This window comes from Drosophila montana, unplaced genomic scaffold (assembly GCF_035044405.1).
Source record: "Drosophila montana isolate Dmon_TW-CO22-7 unplaced genomic scaffold, ASM3504440v1 contig_3848_1, whole genome shotgun sequence".
Lineage (NCBI taxonomy): Eukaryota > Metazoa > Arthropoda > Insecta > Diptera > Drosophilidae > Drosophila > Drosophila montana.
Window position 1 is genome coordinate 2,515,981 of NW_026998720.1, and position 21,237 is coordinate 2,537,217.

The 21,237-nt window shown below is 36.9% G+C and overlaps 1 protein-coding gene across 2 annotated transcripts in view; it reads left to right on the plus strand.

Annotated features, from left to right (window-relative positions):
* The window catches only part of qin, a 77,356-nt gene that overhangs the window by 15,579 nt on the left and 40,540 nt on the right, over positions 1-21,237 (plus strand). The gene's annotated exons all lie outside the window — the stretch shown is intronic.

Here is a 21,237-nt window from a genome sequence, read left to right on the forward strand (position 1 = left end):
GTGAACCGGTTCGTATGTTTGTAATGGTTTCTGTATCGTTAAAATAAAATTTCATTCGTTCGTTAACTGTATCAATTGCAATAATTATGAGAAAAAAGGTTCCATGCAAATCTGAATTGAGCACTGATTCTTTAAATAATTAACTGAGCTACTCAACTGTAAATATAAGTGTAAAGCGAACCGGTTCGAATTTCTTCTGTTTTTACTGTCAAAGTAAAAATAACAGGTTCAACTCGGCTCAACTCAGCTGGCTCACGGTTCAAATGAACCAGTGTGTTTTGTTGCTTTTTTTTTGAGACAAGCTAGTAGCTTGGACTAATTTAAGTACTTTATATCTTATATTAAAGGCATGACAGTTAATGAAGTAAAAATCGAGAAGAAACTGGTCCGTGGCAACTGGTTCATGCTTATTTAATTTTGTTCTCTTGTGCATAAGTACTAAAGATTCAAACAGGCTGCTAACCATTTTTAGTGAACCGGTCTGAATCTGAGATTAAACTTTATTTTAAATGATGATCCGAACCATAAATCTAACCAGTTACCCAAACCCGAATTGACCATAATTGTTTTTTTATTTGGTGCAAAATATAAAACTTGCGAATTGTTTTTTATAGTTCATTTCGAAAATATACCAGAAAACAAGGTTTTTATCAAAACAACTTTTCATGGATACAAAAACCCAGGTCACGAAATAAACCTTAAACTAGCGAGCTAGTTCGAATCGTGAACCGAACCAACCTTTTTCTTGTTTTTGGGCTTGCAGCCTTTTATTTAAACCGAAGTTTCTGTATCTTATCACTGCACTTATTCAACTGCAAGCAACAAACGGAACTAACAGTTCAAGTGATTTTTCCCTGGTTCACCTCTAGTGTGTGTGTTGTGTCTTGTTGGCAACCGTGTCCTGGGCGGCATGTGTTGCAAACTAGCAAACTTGCAATTGGCAGCCATGACAACGCCAACGACGACAATCTCCAGACGACAGTCGCACAATAAGTGTCCGAAAATACGAGCCAAATCGGAGCTCCGGGGTAGATAATTTGCATTGCGGCGCGGGCAGCTTAAGTGGCCAAACAGTCTTTAACTGGCACGGACCAGGCCTGGCCTGGGCTAGCCTAGTCTGGCCTGGTCTGGTCCGTGCACCAAGCCAAAGACAGCGGTACAGTGTGTGACATGTGTGGTGTACAGTGTGTACACCCACTGGGGTACTGCCAGGTAACAACTACCTGAGTTTGGCCATATTCAGACTTAATTTCTAACAAAATGTTTAGAGCTGAGTCTTTAGAGCCTTTTCTTCTAGCTGTTGTTTTTGTTGGTTCGTTAGCTTTGGTTTTTGTTGCTTTTGTTTATGGCCCGACGAATGCTGTGTTTTTATTTTACGACTCTTTTGTCCAAGTGTTTGCAGCTGCAATGTGTGTGGCAGCAACTCGGCTTTTAGTTTTAGTTTAAGCGTCGCCTGTGTACACCTGTGCGTATGCGTAATTCAATTTTGAATTAATTAATATGTGCATGTATGAGTGCCAGTGTGTGAGTGTATTCGCCTGCGGCACTAAAATGTTGTGCATTGGCTCATCTATCTCGTATGTGCTCAGCTTCTTCACTTGCCTTCCCCCCTCGCACAAGTTGACTGCTTTCAAATTAATTTCCAGGCAACGTGTCAGTTCCATGGATGCATCAACTATGAAAACGCATCTCTGTTGTTATTGCAACGGCTTATTAAACTAACCCCCCTCTCGATCCACCTTCGGTTCATTGTTTTGTTGGAGCTGTGTGTCGAAAGTTGCCCGGCAACTTCCGTTCACTTTTGTCTATCGCATCTTTTTTGCTTGACAAATCTTTTTTTTCGTCTCTTATTGCACTTTTCATCAATTGAATGAAATTTGGTTTTTTGATTTGTTTAGCTCAACCAGCTGCCCGGCTAAAATTGAATTGCCAAAGCGCCTAATTACAGCACAATCGAGTCGAGTGTCAAGAGTTGAGTTGCAATATACCAAGCTACAAAACATGCCATATCTAGAAAACATTTTAATATGAATAATAGATACCCTCACAAGCAATGTTTGAATAACATTTGTTGGATTTAGGAGCTTATGAATATGTTTTTAGTTGTTAGAAGAAAATATCATAGTTTCAAGAAGAATAATTAAGTTGTTTAAAGTATTTATGGAACTTTGTTAAAAAAAATTTTAAAAATGTTAATGGTGGAGCTATTATGTTTCCTAGACTATATAGTATATCTTCTAACCTTGTGTCAAGAAATGTATTTATTTCTAAGGATGGTTTTTTTAAACATTCCATGCCTTTGATTATTTATTACTCTTCTTTATACTTTAACTTTATACTGTCTTTTCAACGAGTTCTGGAGTCACAAAGTAGACTATCGATAATTCCTTGATGTGAGTTGATGAGCATGTATCTTGTCCTCCTATCTTATACTATTCTGCATCTGTCTTTTTACACTTGAGAATTTTCTAGGAATTAAAATATAATATATATATTTATATTTATATTTATGAATGAAATGCTGCTTTATCCATTATTTTTGATTATAATTGATGCTGCTTCTCTTTAGCATTTTGTCATGACTTGATATTCTGTTCGTCAGACCTAAACAGATCAGAGCATTAAAAGTAGATCAGGTAGTTCAAGGGTTCAGGGTTCATATCAAAGATAAGCATACACAAAAATAAGATCATGCTCAAAGAAAAGGAAGAACTGGTTTCTCTTCCTATCGCCTCTCTCAGAATACACTCTGCACTGCCAATGCAGTCATTATGCAATTTTAAATATTTTTTGAAGATATGCAAACATTTATTTACAAACAGCTCTCATGAGCTGTTTTTACACTCTGCAGCCAATCCTTTTTTGAATAATAACAAAAATGTTGTAATTGACATTTACGCGTTTTTGTGGCAATCTAAAACGCGACCGTTAACAATTGTCCAAAGGTGCGGCAGGAACATGCACAATTTAGCATATAGTTGGCCAAATGAACTGCTCACATGTCCAACACTTGTTGGCCAGCGCCCACACATTGCAATTTCAATTACACTCACACACACACACACACACACACACAACTTTTAATAGAGTGTGTGCAAATGCAATTAGGCGCACAAAACAAATAAACGAAGCCAGCTAAAAGCGAGTATGAGAGCTTTTGCCGAAAGTGCTCGACTATGAGATACTCTAAACCCAGCGCCCAATCATAGCTTCCTTTTATACCCACGCAGCCTGCTGCGCAGTTAACTCTGTGGCTGTGCTTCTTTCCTTATCACCATCCTATGGGAAATGTGTTCCCGACTAGCTTTGGTATTTCTTGTCGAATCATTAAGAAATTGTCGAGGCAATAATATGAAATGCAATTGTGTGTAAGTACCAAAGCCCAAGAAGATACCTCAATTTTTTTCTTTTTTTTTTTAGAATTCAAATAGTACGAGGTGAAAATATCCAAGAGGTGATATGCTTTGAATCTGTGAATATTAAAGAGCTTTAAAATATTTCTTTACCCAGCTCCATTGAGTTCCGCGATATGCATTAACAACATATCTGAAAATGTATAGAATTTTATCGTTTTTCTGAAAACAGACTTAGTTATCGATGATTTTAAATAATTTTGATCAGGGGCAATAGGTGAACCCATGTATCAGTCTCAGAGAACGAAGCGTTTATATAGACGGACGTGGAGTATAGATTCGGCTATTGATGGGTTAGGAAACCTCAGTCTCCGTCTGCCTGTTATACCCGAAGCTATTATTCCCATTTTCAATGGAAGCAGGAAATCCAAAAATTAAGAATAGGAATGGCGGAGGCTGTTCCCTCAACCTAAATAAATGTTAAATTTGATTTAACATTGTCTCATTGTGCCATGGTTCAGTGTTCATTGTTGTTATTGCATTTTTCGCCGTTGATTTGCGTGGCGTTGAGTTGGTTTATGGTTAAAACACATTAAGCGAACCGCACAAAAACATTTTAGCCGCACAGCGAAATGCCCAACTCCTGTTTCGTTTGGCTCCGTTGAAGCGTTCCAATAATGCGAGCACACTCTACCCATCATCGGGCTTAGATACAGCTTTCGATAGAAATACATATTTGCAGATACAGATACAGATACAGATACAGATGCAGATACACACTCGCTATTTGCCAAACACTTTTGCGCACATTTTGCATAACATTTGCCCATGCATTGTGCATCGCTTCTTATTTGGTGCAATTTTGATGCAATTTTTGGAAACGTCAGGTGTGCACCCAGCACCCAGTACCCCCATAAACCCTCCAGCCCGCACCCCGCAACGTAGCGGACTCAGCTGGGACCTGGTCAGGGTTAATAGGCAAGCACTCTGGCCCGCTGGCAAAACATTTCACGCTTTTTCGACATTTCTGACGCATAATTTGATTAGATTTCGATACGTCGCACAAATTGTTTTCGTCGATTTGACATCAAGCGAGTTTGGGTATTGGCTGCCGGCTGCCAGAGTATTGTTTAGTGGGTTCGGGTAAGAGATTGGGCCTGATATTGGCATGCGGACTGCAGTTGCGGCCTTTTATTATACCCTTTCAGAGAATAATAAAATTATCACACGAAATGTGTAACGTATGGAGAAGACATCTCTGAGCTAGGAATTGAACAGATAGCTGTAACGATTTCAAATATATCTTTATCTGAGCAATATGATTAAATGTTAACTTAATTTGACGTACATCTACCTTTTACTGCTATAAACTATACTATACCATACACTGTATACTATATACACAGTCAGAGTTGGATGTATCGAATCACTTTATCATATTGCTGCAATAGAAACAAAATATTGAGTTACGCTTCCAAGATAATGTGCTACCGTTTGGAATAATCGTTCTGAATATCGATTAAATATCAAGTACTTATATCAAAATATCAAGTTTTAGTTCTATCAGATTACTATAAAATACCGCTTAGCACAGATTTCGGTTAGATATACGCATATTGCACATGTGCCATTTATCTGCAGAGGGTATTTCATCTGCGACATGTCGCTTTCGCCACCTCGTTTCAATTTGATTTGATTTTGGCCAATGTTTTGTGGCGTTTTTCGCATGCCTATCGCGTGCGCGATCTCTTTTCACAAATGCAATTAAATGCAAATTTATTGCGTAAATATTTACTTGAGCGTAAATGAATTTTAATTTTGTCATCGTGGAACGCGATTTGTGTTTTTGGACATTTTTGTGAACCGCAAATCGCCAAGTGCCTGAGGTCAGTGCACGAAACGACGGTCTGATTCGTCCATTGGATCCACTCAAACCCCAAACTTGGCTAACAATTTACCTCTGAAAATTATAACAGCCAGACATCGCAGATATGCCGACTGCGTTGTGTATGTATGTATATATTTTTTTGGCCATTTATGGCGCAAATTGTCTACAACTACAACAGTTTGTTCAATTACCGAGCAACTCCTGGTACACCTCCAAAATCCCCGCTTATCTAAAACTCAAATTGCAGCCTGTCGCCCGCTCCGAAGGTGGTCGACGGTTGCGCATGCGCCGAGCCACCAGGCATTTGGCTTGGCTACAGGCTAATTATAGTGTCCGTTTTTAAATGCATTAGGCCCGGCCCGCAAAATATTAGCCAGCTTTAAAGTGCGAAAAATTGCGAGTTCAGCTCACGGAGATTAGTCTTTAAACGACTCTTGGGTTCAGCGCAGTTCGCTGCCAAAATTATAAATCATCATTTGATGCATTTGCATAAGAGCCTGGCCAAGATCTAGGCAAATATAAAAATGGTAGAGTAGTTAAATCTGTTTTTTAAAGGGGCTTGGGGCTTATCATAGATTGAAAGTCACTAAAAAAATGTAAGTCTTAGGAAATTTCAAAAATGAACAAAATAAAGTTGTCCATTTAAGAGAAAGTTTGTGCCACAAAATATATACCCAATAACTACACCAATTTTTATTCTGCTAATCCTTAGATACAAATAGTGAGCGTGGAAATATGATTAGTTTAGTAAATATAATTACTCAGAATGTGTTCAATTTGGGAAGTTAGCAAAAAGAATATTTTAAGATATACTTAAGTGATTTTGAGTGTATTTTGATAATAGGATTGCAAAATGAGAAGGTTCTAACCCACCTAAATTATCTTATATATAGACTAATTAAAAATAACATCTAAATATATAAAAACAGAAATTTGTTAAAAATTAGCCTATAAATATTAGGTTGCTCTACTGCTTGTTTATAAGAATATATATAAGAATAACATATACAGTAAATTTTAAGGAATGTGCCTAAAATTTGTATACAAACGCTTTTAATCTAACGGACTGCCTCACTCAGTAGCTTTTTGGCAAATCAAATATCTTTTATTATTTTGCGGATTTTACTTAAATTGTGTATTTATTAAAAAGAACCTGCTTGTCTACATTTGGGTAATTCCCTTATCAATTGGTGATCAGAAATATTTAAATAACAAAAGTACCCATCTAAACAATAAATAATCGACATCTGCAATTTCTAAACCCCTTTTTTTGTTCCATTGTGTCCTTGAGAACTTGTCTGACAAAAAAACAAACACAAACAGCTATACATAATTATTACATTTTAATTTCGATGCGACAAACATTTGTCTCTGTCTGCAGCTTCACATATACGAGTTTGCACTTGGAAAGCGACTGCTCACATTGTGACCGCTGTTATTACAATTTGAGTTAAGTAATGGGGAAAAAAATAACAGAAAAATGTGTTCAATTGTTGTTGATTTCCACGTTTTTCTTTGCGCTCGGTCAGGCCAGAAAAGTGAATGGGTTTGATTTAATTTTTTTGTTTCTTATTTTCATTTTCGAATTGTAACGTTTAGTTTTGTTTTGCCTATGTCGCAATGGGTTGCCGTTTGCTGACTCTCCAGGCCTGCCAACCCCTCTTAAAATACATTTGAAGCTGACAACTGCCCATTAAAGAAACGCAGCTAATCAAATTGCGTCCATCAAAGTTGCAAGCGACGGTTGGGCATTGATGTGGGCTGTGGAGAGGCTGAGGCTGAGGGTGAGGCATTCACGTTGTCAACTTTAGAACTGTACGATTCGTTGTCAATAGCGCTGAAAAGTGAATGAGCTCAATTTGTTAGGAGTTTTGCCCGACAACCAGTCAGTCAGTCCGCCATTTGCCGGTTGGTCTGCCTGTTACCATTACTAGCTGCGCCTGTTACCAGTCGCTGTGCATTCCCTGCACATAGCTTTAATGGAGAGAAGAACCTAACAGACAAATAGAAACATTCCCGAACACATAAAATATATTTACGAGGTGAGTCGATTCGATCTGTCTGAGAGATTATGAGCTTAAGCCTATAAATTGGTATGTACTCGCTCCCATAACTTGCGAATCACCGAGGTCTTCATTTGCCGTAAATCGATAAATATCTCAATCAGAGTTGTTGAGGGAAATCTTAATGATTCTTAGATTTGGACATTTTATATGCTTGTTCTCTCATGCCGTACGCAGATCAGTTTTAAGCGTGATATCGATAATTCGTTCATTTGCCTTTAATTGATATTTATTTATGTATTTCACCTCCATTTTGAAAATATCTCGGAGTAAAAAGGGCTAGAAGCATACAATTTTGGTTATTGCTTCTTGTATGCAGCTTACATTCCTTCCATTATAATTCTTCAATTTTCCAAAATCGATATTTATCGATTTTTGTATTTTGAGAATATCTTGTAGATAAAAGAGATAGGATCACAAAATTTAGGTTATTGATTCCCGTATATTTTATGCAGCTAACATTTATTTCTTTTAAATCTTAAGTTTTTCAAAATCGATATTTATCGATTTAAGATATAAAGAGCTCAGATAACCCTATTAGAAAAATAAGCTCTTTTATTAAAAAATATTTATATTTTTAAATACCATTGCTCACTTTACGTATAAGTATATCTAATTGTCTATATAGCGGCTTTTTAGAGCTGAGTAGAGGCTATCTTCCAGTCGAGCGCATTTGTTTTCATCTTATTACCGCTCGCTAATTGCATGCAAATGAAATGCGTCTTCGTGCATTGACTTTTGGCCCTTTGTTACACTTTCTGCCCGCCGCGGCAAAGTGTTTAAAAATTTGCATTTTATTTAAATGCTGTCTTCATTTGGGCAGGTGCATCTCATTATGATAGAGTTTTGCATTTCATGGCCAGCTGATCTGAGAGATTTATGTCCAAATATTTACATAAATGCTTCCTGCAAATGTGTTAACAAAATGATTTCCTCGACTACTGTTGCTTGTCATGACTCATGACCAGTTGCTGCATACAATTTGTCTCACATTCGCTTTTTGTTTGGTTTTGTTTTTTTTTCAAATATATTTTTGGGTGGGTTGACCCAAACGCTTGACCCGCTCGCAGCGCCCACGGGACGTATGAGCCATGGCCGAGCACGATTTGTGTGGCCCCGCTGACAGTTGCTTTAAATGCGCTTAATTTATAGACTAATCCCGACTTTTAATCTAGGCATACAATTACTGCTGCTGTAATATCGATTTGCTGCCACATATAGTTTGGCCTCTGTCCTCACTGCAAGCCAGAATTACACAATCGACATTTTCCAATGCCATTGAAAACTGATTACGCAAATTAAATGTAATTTATTTATTTCATTATTTATATTTTTGTTATTTTGTGGCAAAGTAAAAGCCAAACAAAACTGTAAATTCAAATGTGATTTTTATCAGTCGAAGCGCAGCCAAGCCAAACAAATATAATTCACTTACACAGCCCAAAAGCCAAATGGAAAACATTGCATAAATTTGGACGACGAACTGCGAAAACTTTGCTTAATGGCGGCTCTGATCGATTTGCAGCGCGCCACATCGAAATCGATCGTAGCGAGAGATCGTCTAGATATTTGTTCAAATGGCTACATCAAGGTCGACCAGCTGCCAGCTGCCGGCCGTCCGTGTATCGTGGCAGCTCCGGCTGCTGCTGTTGCTGTTACCGCTGCTGCTAAATGTAGTTCACGATTGACCACAAGCTGATACGCCAGCGAGTTTATACCCTCTGTTGATTTATTGATTCGTATTCAGATCATCCGTATTTGACTATTCAGGTTCTTTGGAATTCTCAAAGATATCGTCGATTTTTGGTACAAGTGTTTATAAGCATGTCATTTATGTCATTTATGTGTACAACAAATTTTATACTGAACGGATAAGAAATCTAGAAGTTATTAAAGAATCTTTAGAATAGTTAGGAGCAAGCAAGATCATCAACATTTTAACTGCTTGAATTTGCATAGCCTGAATTGCACTGCTTGAAGCGTGTACTTTAGCACAGAGACTTCCCTAGGTACAAGGGTAAAAGATGTACACAGTACACAAAAGTACCATATAATAACTTTACGTATAGCACAGGGTAACTGCCAGTCGATCACACTCGTTTAGCTTGATTGCACTTTGAGTAATCGAAGTAAATTCTCAGCAAACTGTCGACTTATGATTTGTGCCCGTTGTTGTTGCTGTTTAGAGGAACGTGTATTAATTGAAGGCGGAAATTGCTGGGGTCATTTGCTTAATGTTGAGGTTAATTTTGTTCTCATTAGACTACTGCATGGGCTCATGACGAGGTCAGTTGGTTGTCATTTCGTTCACTAAATGGCAATTAATTCCAGTCTTTTGTTTATTCGTTGCCTGACCAAAGCTTAGAATTAATCGTCGATTGTTTAGAATTAGTAGTCACTGTTGGGGCTTGTCTCTTTGATATACTACTTACTAAATAAGGCACAAAATGTAGCTAATTAGAGCGTCATAGTCACGTTTTTAAGGGGCTGGCTCTGATCTATGAAAACCATAACTAATAACAGCTCTACAAGCATTGCAAATGTCTAAATCTATCGCACGAAATTTGCTAATCAAAACGTGCCGACTCTAGCTAAAACTAAAGTCAAATAACTTTTGTTACTGTTAAAATAAACTGAAAAATTATAAAACGCGCAGGTCTAACCTTTTATTTTTGGGCGTTACAAACATCTTCAATTAACCCAATTTACGTTTATTTCGGGTTAGTTGTCTATGTTTATAAACTGAAGAAATATAGGCGGAAATCAAACTAATTTTTATATATTTGTTATAAAAGTTGTATGGCATCTGCAGCCAGCCAATCTTTCTCTTTTCGTTGAGGCTTATGCCCTCAAAAAATTAATTGTAACCAATGCTTATTGGGGTTAGACGCGAGTTACGAAATCTTATTCCAATCCACCTTATTATATATATATTCCTCCCTAGTTCAAATTGCCATACACCTTTTTTTGAGCCATAGATTCAAAAGCCTTGTGATTAGCAGGATTGTCGGCCTAGTCTAGTGGAAGCGTGCTTCTATTTGTCAGGTTCAATGAAAGCTGTACTTACTCACATAATAATATATGTAGTAAAATAATAATATTACCATTTTAATATTTTTTACTTTATCAATCGTTATTTTTTCAATTATTTCCTACATTTCTGTTAATTTGTTTTCAAATATGACGAAATATTTATAAAGCTATGAAAATGTTTTTTTATTATAAAAAGCAAGCAAAAATCATGATTACACATAATTTTAAAATCATCTATATCGAATCAGATTATAGTTTCCTCAATCTGTGAAATGCTACAGATGCTGCTTAAGCAGCTACCGAGGTTAACGGACTTTTCTTATTTACATAAAATTAGTGAATGCTGCGACAGGAAACAGTTAGCCATGAAATTAAACTTAAACTTGGTCGCTTTGCAACTCACAGATGCATTTAATTATGAATTATGAACGCTGCTTACTTAATGGATAAGTGCGTGTTGTGGAAAATTACAAGTTTGGGGGCACCACTTAAGTCGCGGTCTTTAATTGTGGCTCGGACAAGGTCTGGTCAGACAACTTACTGACCCGCACAACAAATTGACCCTGTGCACTTTAGAGAAATGTTTACTTGACAATGGTGAGAATATACACTTCTAGACGGTATTGTTATTTTGTCACGCAATGTGTCTCGCATAGAAGAATATATCTTCGAGGTATACATATGTACTTGATCAGCTTCATAATCGGAGTTGATATAACCATGTCCATCTGCCCATTTGTATGAAAATTAATCTATAATCTATCGTCGCAAAACAATACAACAAGACAATACATATGTATGTCGAAATTGGCCAATTCGTATCACTATATCATATAGTTGTATTTGACAAACGATTTTGTTTCCTAAGATATGTGGTTTACACTTGGTATTCATTAGTTTCACAATGTTTCTTTCACATGATTAAAGTCTTATAAACATCTGACTGTATAATATTTTTCTATAGGAAGAATCGGTAGACAATTAAGTTGTTGCTATAGAAAACATTCAGCTCATATATTTGAGGAAATATGAGATTTACTATTCTTCTAACATATCTGCAAACTCACGACTTTGACACGTAAAATCAGATACCTATACCATATGACTTCTCTAGGAACAATCAATTTATTGTTTCGAGTGTTGAAGATAGCCGTTCTTTTGAGTTTTTTATGGCGTAGTAGACAAAGGAGTAAAATTGACAACAAAAAATGACACAATTTTCTTAATTTTTTCCTTTTTTGTAGACACAAATCTCAAGCTTGAAAAAAAGCATTTGCAGCACTTTTATTTTAACTTGCATTTAAAAGTCGCTGTTAAATTTAATTTGTATGGTTTTAAGCCGCGTTTTTTGGCTTTTGCCAAGTTGGCATGTGTCAGGCGGTCGCCTACGCCACCGCGATTGACAAAAATGCCGCCCCTAATTTATGGTCTAGTAAGCGCTATTGTGGCTTAGAATCCGAGCTGCTTAATTGTTTGCTCGAGATCATTGGCTTTAGATTGTGGTTTGGCCTCATGCCAAAATAAAAACAAAAAAAGATAATGTCGCCGTCTTTACGAGCTAATTAATTGCTTAACTGTCTGTCGTTCGCATAGACCCGTAAACTCAAGGTGTTGAGCATCTTGTTGGCATGTTGGCAACTTGGTTGCCAATTTTTTACTACCGAATGCGATTTATTGTGTTTGATTAAGAACCAATACCACTTGCTGGGGCTACCCAAATAAGTAAAAGTTACGTAATCTTTGGTGAATAATTTCTGACCAAAAACCCAGACTTGTGGATATAATTAGCATAATCGACCCGACCTTCGGCTGCAGCGTTTAGCTGGCATAAATACATTTCGTTAGTTTTAACATAATTGTGCCTAATTTATGTAAATGTTTACAAACAATTATCTGAGTTCCCTAATAACCGCCTCCTGGTACCGTTACAGGCCTGCCTTAGAGTGCTACCTCAGGGGTCGGACATGACACAAGCTTTTAATAGCAAATAAATATTGAGCATAAATTAATTAGCGAAACAGCAGCCGCCGTCTCGTTGATTTATGAAGAGCCCAAAACTCTAAATCAACCTTGACAACAATAACTATGAATTAGTTTATGCAATCGATCAGCAATCACCCAAGCACAATCTATGTAAAACAATATTCGATTGCAGCCGTTGTTAAGCATAGGTTTTTTGTTCAATTTTATGATACATTTGTGTGTTTTTGACAACATAACATTAACACAATCTCCAAATTAATTATGGAGCTTTTGATAAATTATGATCGGTAGTTCTGTTGACTAGAATTCTCTAACCAAATCAATGTCAAGTTTAATGAACATCCAAATTTTATGATAATCTTACAACGTGGGACTTTCATCATTGTCATTGTCTGTCACTTTCTTCTTCTGTCTCTCTCACTAGCTCCATCCTTTTCCCTGTAAGTCTCTTTCACTGTCCATATCTCTTTATCAACCCATTGAAAATGGGTAAAAAGGGTATTATGTATTTGTGCAAATGTATGTAACAGGCAGAAGGAAGCATCTCCGACCCCATAAAGTATATATATTCTTGATCAGCATCCCAAGACGAATCGACCTAGCCATGTCCGACGGTCTGTCCGTCCGTCCGTATGTATGAACACAAGGATCTCAGAACCTATAAGAGCTAGAGACTTCAAATTCTAGCTGAAGGTCCTCCTAATACCCGCGCAGATCGAGTTGCGATATTCGATAACTTGCCTCGTTTCCAAGTAATCGATAAAAATCGATATCGAAATCCTGATTTTTGAGCAATTTTAGTAATTAATAAGAGCTAAAATCACTAAACTTGACATGTAGCTTCTAGAATAGTATTTATGTATCAAGTATCTTATATTTTATACCTATCGCCTGTTATACCTATCGCCTGTTCCCTAGTCAGGAGCTCCCGACTAGAGCCTCTTACTTGTTCTGCCATTTTACAGTGAAATTTTTTAATATTTTCATCAATAACTATATAACTTGTCACAAGCTAATTACTTTTTAAAATTGGAAATAATATTTTACTTAAAATGTAATCATTTAAAAATTGTTAAAAATCTATAAGAAAATGTATTTCCTGTACATTTATGATTAACACAATCAATCATTCGCATTTTCTGCTAATATTCTGGTTAACTACACAAAGAAAATCGTAATTGTTAAGGGGAATAACTTTTAAAGTTTACCATTTTATTGAATAAAGTTATCAAAACGAAATTCCAGTAAAAATCAAATAATAATAACTATACCCATTGGGCTATCGTCAGTGATTCGCATCACTGATGGACTCGTGATTATTGCAATAGCTGAACAATTTCAATTATGCCTTTTGTGCAATCAATGGACGAGTGGCACGAGTGAGTGAATGAGTCTTTGAATAGCTGCCGTTTGGCGACCATACAATAAACCCGCTATCGCATTCATGGCTATATACATATATATATACACGTATATAACTGGCATATAAGCTGATCTACAACTTGGCCACAATCCAACAAGTCCAGCGCCTCTTAAACTTTCCCTTTGATTTAAGATATTATGTCACCGTGTGTTATGACTTTCTTGTTAATAAGATCGTTAATTAAAAGCACTTCTAGGCCTTGTCAGTTCAGGTGTAATTTTCACAGCAACAACAAACACAATAACAATGATCAATTATGTCATGTTGTCATCTACTTTTTAGACCTCTCTGAAGCGCCTCTTCATAAGGCCTAAAAGTAGTTACGCACGAGCCAAACGCGTAGCGTTGAGTGCAATGCCATATGAGAGCGCAGCGCTTAAGGCTAAGCAGTAGCAGCAACAACAATAATAGCAACAATAATTATAATAATAATAATAATGACAACAACAACAGCGATGGAATGCCTTGCCAAATGCAGCGTTTTGTTTGGGTTACCATTACACATTGTCTGCCCACTTAACAAAGCAACTCTCTGCACTGTTTAATAAGCCAAGTTAACACAGCAAAAAAAAGCTAGAAGAAACCCTAGTGGCTCGAGTTGACAGTGTCTGACTTAAAGATACCCTGTACACAGGCTTGGTACAGATTCATTATTATCTCCACACATACGCACCCACTGTAACAAGCAGCTGTGCTTCTTCTACCCTTAGCCCTTTAATTTAAAAAAATCATACCTAATTACCTACTGTGCCTATTTTACGATCTCTATAACACTTACAGGACTTAAAGATAGCCTTAAAATGTGGGTTTATACCAAAAAACAAGGCTGTTCAAAAAACGTTTTTCAATTATGGGAATTCGAAATATTCTTGATCCTAGCTATGTTTCAGGCTCCTAATATTTCGTAAATATGCTCAAAAAGGCAACACTATTAATCAATATTAAACAATTTTGGAACAATTTGAACCCTTGGGAGTTATTGGAATAACAAAAATACTGTTGTCTGTTTGCACTCAAAATGTGAATCTAAGAAAATCGTCACAAAAAGCGAAATGCTCAGAATTTCAAAAAATATTGTTTAATGGGTTTTTTCTATATGGGAGCAACTTAAAAAAAAAAAGTTCAATAACAAAAATAAATAGAAATATTTTTTTTTGTTTTGACTTTTTTAAGTTAGAGTACATTTTTTTATTAGCATGATCCCAAATTTAAAGTTCTTCGTATAGTCTGCAAAATCGTTCTGGATTGATTTTTTCCCGCTGTTGTTGCTGACCAAGAACATGTATGCACAATGGGCTCAGAGATGGCTGCCTTCTGCCAATATACCCCTTTGTACGCGCTTTCAATAGCTACTAGGTATTTAAAACAACAACAACAAAAAAACAGTATCAAGTGTTGACATTTTTTTCGGCTTTATTTGGCCAACGGCGCCATGTGGTTGTTATTGCCAAAATAAAAATACGCCGTGTAATGACTGTAAAAATATTCACACACCTCAGCGGGCGCACAGACATCATCTGCTCATGCAATTGTTGTTAGCCCAGTTTTCAATTGTTGTTGTTGTTGTTATTGTTGGCATGCTTAGCGGCGCATGAAATATATATTTGAGTTTGTATACCCTTGTGAAGGTGAGTCCATTAGATATGCATGTGACGTATGCCAACATAAATATACATATATGTATGTGAACCAATTCATATTCATATTCTTTATTAGCGTGGCGCCGCCTAATTGGATATTTCGAGCTATCAGCTTTTGCATAATTATTTGCACATATAATTAGGCTGCCTTCCTGAGAATTTTGATGCTATACGAAATCGAAATTATTGGCACGCAACGCCCAGAAATTCCTAAATGAATTCAAATGAAAAACACATAAATTTTAAATAGTTTATCAACTAATGGCTGAGACGCTTGACATTGGCTTTCACCGTTAAGAGCCAGTTCACTAAACCCGTTAAGCTAAACTGGTTTTAATCTTTCTGATATCTTACAAGTTCTTTAAACTGTAAATTATTTCGTTTAGTTTCGTTTAGTTCCTTGTTAAAAACTTATTTCGACGCTTTCGATTTTATAGATAATTTGCCATCTATTGTTTAGCTTAATATAATAAAATATTCAATTTTATAATACAAAATGCTAATTATGCGACATAGTATATATAGTCGCAAAATATTCGATAACAAAAGCTTTAGTGCGCGATAACATTCCATATTATCGATGTTTCAGTCATCGATACTGGGTGAAATAATCGATGATGAAGCCCAGTATCATCGTAAGCAATCGTAACAAAAAATTTTAATCTAAATAAAGTTCCTATGGCATCGAGCTTTTGATCGATAATAACAAACACTTAGCTGTTAAACACGGTTCTTCTATCGCTAAGTTAAAAGAGTATTGAGTCTTCGGTTAGGCTTGTTGTAGCTTTCATTTGAATTTTGATTGAAGAAAAGTCATGTATGAGGTGCTTTTCTCCAGCTCTTTTGTTTTTTATATAATTGCTTGTGTGGTGTTGTTGCCTTTGATTGCGATTATGACACATTTCGTTTGATTTCTTAATAATGCAGCCGAAAAAAGTAGGTTTTTGGTTAGACAACATTACCTCATTCTTAACATTTAAATATGGCAAACATTTCAAAAATTAATTTATATACATTAAATGTCAGAACGAAAGCTTTTTTTAAGGAATACTCGCGACAAGTTGTATGTGAATAGAACCTCTAAGGCTTATTTTTATTGGCACCGGTTTTGCCCAAATACTTCCACCTGTTATGCAGTCATTGTTGAGGACGTTTGTCGCCGCAAAGTCTTCAAAGCAGGTTTAACGCTTAAGTTTTGTCTTCCGCCTACTTAAGTAAAGCACTTGATCTGCCAAACGGGCCAGCCAATTGTGTTGCCAAGTTATTAACTGCTTTTGGGTGAAAATTGTGCAAATTTGGCCAGAGGCTATAAAGCAATCAAAGCCCCAATGCAAATGAAAAGCCCAATTCAAATGAAAGCAACTTGCAAGAAAAAATGAGAGTGCTCTAGTGGGGCATGTCCGCCAGGGAGATACCATAAACCCTGCGTTATGGTGCAATTAAAAATTTTCCAGCTTCCTTCTTTACATACATTCTTCTTAATTCTAAACACTATGTATGGGGTAACGCATTGATTTACCTTGGGTGTTTGGACTCCGATCTTTATGAAATTTATAGGGCTTAAATCTGACATACAAAAGTGTGTATATACCAAGGTGGAAAGCTCTACCTTTTATAATGAGATTTTTACCCATTTTAAGGCGAATGGAGAAGATATCCAAAATGTGTAAGCTAAACAAGAACCGTCATACCAAGTTTGGAGCATCAAGTCTCATTTACAGCGATGCTTAAAAAACTGTTCTTAAAATCAAAATAATCAAATATATGGGTAATTTGAAAATGAAAGAAGACAATCTTCGAAAATTATTAATTAGTTCTACGTATGGGACACTAAAATGTGCATTCCAAATTCGAAGTCTCCATCATTTGTAGTTTCGTGGGATATGCCTTCTTTTGCCTGTAACATACAGTTGCACAGTATCATAATACCCTTTTTACCCATTTGCAATAGGTTGAGGGTATATTAAAACTGTTGCAATGCGCCACGTGAAATTGTGAAATTTGCCTGTAGGACTCAAGTTTGACCAACCGGTTGGCGTGGCCAAAAACGAAATTACAAACAGATTTGCATATGTGAATCGAAATGAAAAATGCATAATCTGGACAGGAAGCTTGCGGCCTGATTGGAAAAGCCAAGCAGCCGCAGCATTGAACTTGAAAAGTCGCAACAGCCTGAAAGCAAAAGTTGCGCAACTTGTTTTAAGACAAATCTGTCCGGTAATAAGCTATTTGCTTAACAGCCGCTGCCACTAAATGGGTTAAAAAGTGCGCGTCATATCCGTTTAAATCTGGCTAACTGCCAAACTCTGCGCAGCTGTCGGCTCTGATCAGGATATCCATTTGGTAGTCCGAGCCACAGTTTGGCTGCAAGTTGAAAGTGTAACGTCACGTATTCGGCACTATTTCGCTTTCGATCAGTTTAAGACCGCATTATATCAATTATCCAATTGCTAATCAAATTCACGTACGATGCTGACCCGCAGTCGGTGAAATTCGAATTGAGAAACTCGCGAGCGCGCTGAAATCATTTCAAAGTCATTGACACAGCCTGCAACTAGCCGCGGCGGTGTTTCCGTTAACTGCCTCAGCAGATACATTTTTCTTCTCAACGTCTTTTTTGTTTTTCGGCAAACATTTTACTTTTTCTTTTCACCAGCGCGCGATGTTTGTCCACGCGGCAAGTGAAAAATCTTGTTTTAACTGGCGTCCAAGCTCAGGCTTACAGCATTTTCCATGCAGCTGCCCCTGCCCCTGTCGCTGCCTACACTTTTTCAGGTGGGCGTTGTTGCCACTTGGAATACATTGGTAGTTGGCTGTTGGCTGCCACCTGAAAACCATTACTTAAGTTTGGTCTGCATGACTTGGACAAAAAATATATATATGCACAAAATTCGTAAATTTAGCCAAAGCCAAAAAGTTGACAAACTCAAATTATGATGTAAAACTTTAAAACATGTTTACAAATTTGCACAGTTCGGAGGTAATTAGTGAACGTGAACGTGAATTTGTTTGTTTTCTTTTTTGGCTATAATATATTTAGGAAGCTATTAGCATAATGTTGAGGGAAAGTGCTGTCAGTTTTATTTATTTTGCCAACAATTGGGAATTGTATTAAAGCAAGTTGTCAACTAAAATTTAATGCTAGCCTGCAGCCTTTGCAACATATAATTAAATACAATTATTTCAAGTAATCTATCTTTAAGTTAACTGCAAACATAAAGCTGACAAGAGCAAAGCGTAGCTCAGATATAGTTTGAGTGCACTTGGTAAAGTGATTGTAAATATTGATATGAAGATTGAATTACTGATTTACATGGTGATTGTTTACATTAAATATACGCATTTTTTGCACTCCAAAGCAGATACTTGAACTGCTTTGTATAAATAGGTAAGCAAAGAAGTGAATATTGAAAGATAATGTGGGAAAATGGAAACGGAGGAATTTTGAATACAGTCCTGTTAATTGATTTACTAAAATTATCTGTTTGCTGCTCTTCCTTTCACTAATAGTCATGGGCGAGCAATAGAATCAATTAACTTTCCGATTTGCAATCACACGTATTAAGCACACGCACGCGGTCGCCTCGTAAGTTCAAAGAGAGCGCAAAGCAGCGTGCACTAATACACGTGCATACATTAACCCATACAACTGCATTTGGCAGCACTGCTTGAGACATTTCGTAACTGCCTGAAAGCTGTATTTTGAATTGGATTCCTTACGTACTGTACTACGGATGTCTAAAATAGCAGATGCCTAAAAATCCACCCCTGCTATACAAGTATATTAAAGCAATGCATCAAAGGCAGCTACCCAAAACTCCCACGAAAGCACATTCCACGAGCTGACGAGCTGCATAAATTAGCTACATATTTCGCAGTTGCAAATGCTGCGCACACAAAATGTTGCACGTTTGCAACCAGACAAACGAACCCTCCCCGCTGCCACACACCCACACACACACCTAGACAGGTCAACATGCTGTTAGACAGTTATCCGACATTGTAATTCGCTGGCTGTCAATGAATATGATGAACCTCTTCTATCGGGTACGACCTCATGGGTAGCAGTTCCGCTGACCGCTGCAGCTTGTCCGCAGACACAGACCCAGCGGCAACATTGTGCAGCGCATTGCTCAATCGTGCAACGTTAAACGAATCAAATACCGCTATACGCACGTATTTTGGATTTTTATCAATTCGGCCAGATGCGGTATTAGCCGGGGCTTACACATAATTTTCATAATTCATGACCTGCTCCTGACGATTATTGGGCAGTTGCGCTGCGCTCTTGTTGATGTTTCGTAATGTCCTGGGTAATCCTTAGGGGCAGCAGAGTCCGACCGACCAGGCTCCAACCGTTGTCAGCTGTGCCCCCCTAGAGGATTGCATAATTTCAAGCCAATATTTACCCGCATGTGTAGCGACATTTGCGACCTTGCTCTCGTTGAAGCACCTCAGCTGCGTCCCCAGCTTCCCCGTGGCAAGAGAAACGAGTTTATCAACTAGCGGTATAAACGGATAATTATGCTCGTTCGCAAAGCGAAAAGGAGTTTATTGGTTTCCTGCTGGGGTGCTACCAGCTCCAAAAAAATCTTTGGCGCCTGCTTTGAGCTTTGGTTTGTGAACCTGATTTTCCACCTCCTGAAGCAAGGTTTGATTTCTAATCTGCTTTTCTGATATACTTTCAAATTTTTAATGAAAGAACACAATTTTAAATTTATAATTGCATTCTTATATGTAATATTCGCGATAAGTTTGATCTCTACCCAAAAATCTACTATATAAATAGCACCCGAAGCTATTTATGGTTTGGGTTTCGATTCAAAGTAAAAAATATACTGTAATTTTGGTTTCGAGTCGGGCTATTTCAAGACCTGCATGCAGTCTCGGTTATTTGTGAACGAAAGTAAAATTAAAGTCCAAAAACTTTGATACTTTTGTGTACAAGATTTAGATAAAGTGATCAGATGTGATGGCTATGTCCGTTGGGGGCGTGCCTAGTAGCGAATATCTATGTCTTCCATATTTTTGAGGGAGAACCAATTCGAACTGAAGATTATTGATGAGTATTTCTCAAAATGAATCCAAGATTATATTTAAAAGTAAAACGTAGCCTGTTGCAAGCTGTTATTAGAACTACGATAAGTTATCGCGCAGTCGGTTGCACCCGGTTGCAAAATTCCTACTTGTTTTCGGTTTTGATTTGTACTTACCAAATGCCAATGGCAACAACCAGCAGCAACTGCTACGGCTCTGACTGCGCATTTTTTGTGCGATGGATTCCTCTTTTGACGGAGATACTGCGATTGCGTTTTATAAATCAACTGCTCGATTTGGGTTCTTGCTTTAAATCAGCAGCTTATAGAAACATATTAAATCTATAGTAAGCACATTAACAAATAGCTATCATTAGTTTATGGTCTGATAAATTGAAACAAAAGTGTCAACTTTTAATTAATGCACATTATTTGCATAGAAAGCTCCAAAAAGAAATAAGGTTCTATTTGTGGGCGTTGCCTACGCATAAATTATTTCCCCTCCAAATAATAATAATAAAAAAAGAGAATGTCTAAATCGGTATTGTCTTTTTTATTTAGGTGTGGGCTGTGTTAAAAGTAACAGTTGTTCGATGCAATAGAATCAGAAGAGAAGAATTGACAACAGCCTTAAGTGTCTCGAAAAACTGTTTGGAAAGTTAACAAGAAGTTTAAATTACGGGTGAAATTTCAATTTATGATTTAGGCATGACCCAAAAATATATTATAAAATCAAAAATACTAATCACGTCTTCATATCAGAAAACAAAACAAAAACTATGCCTTTATTGACAAAAGATTTATATTTTTTGCAATAC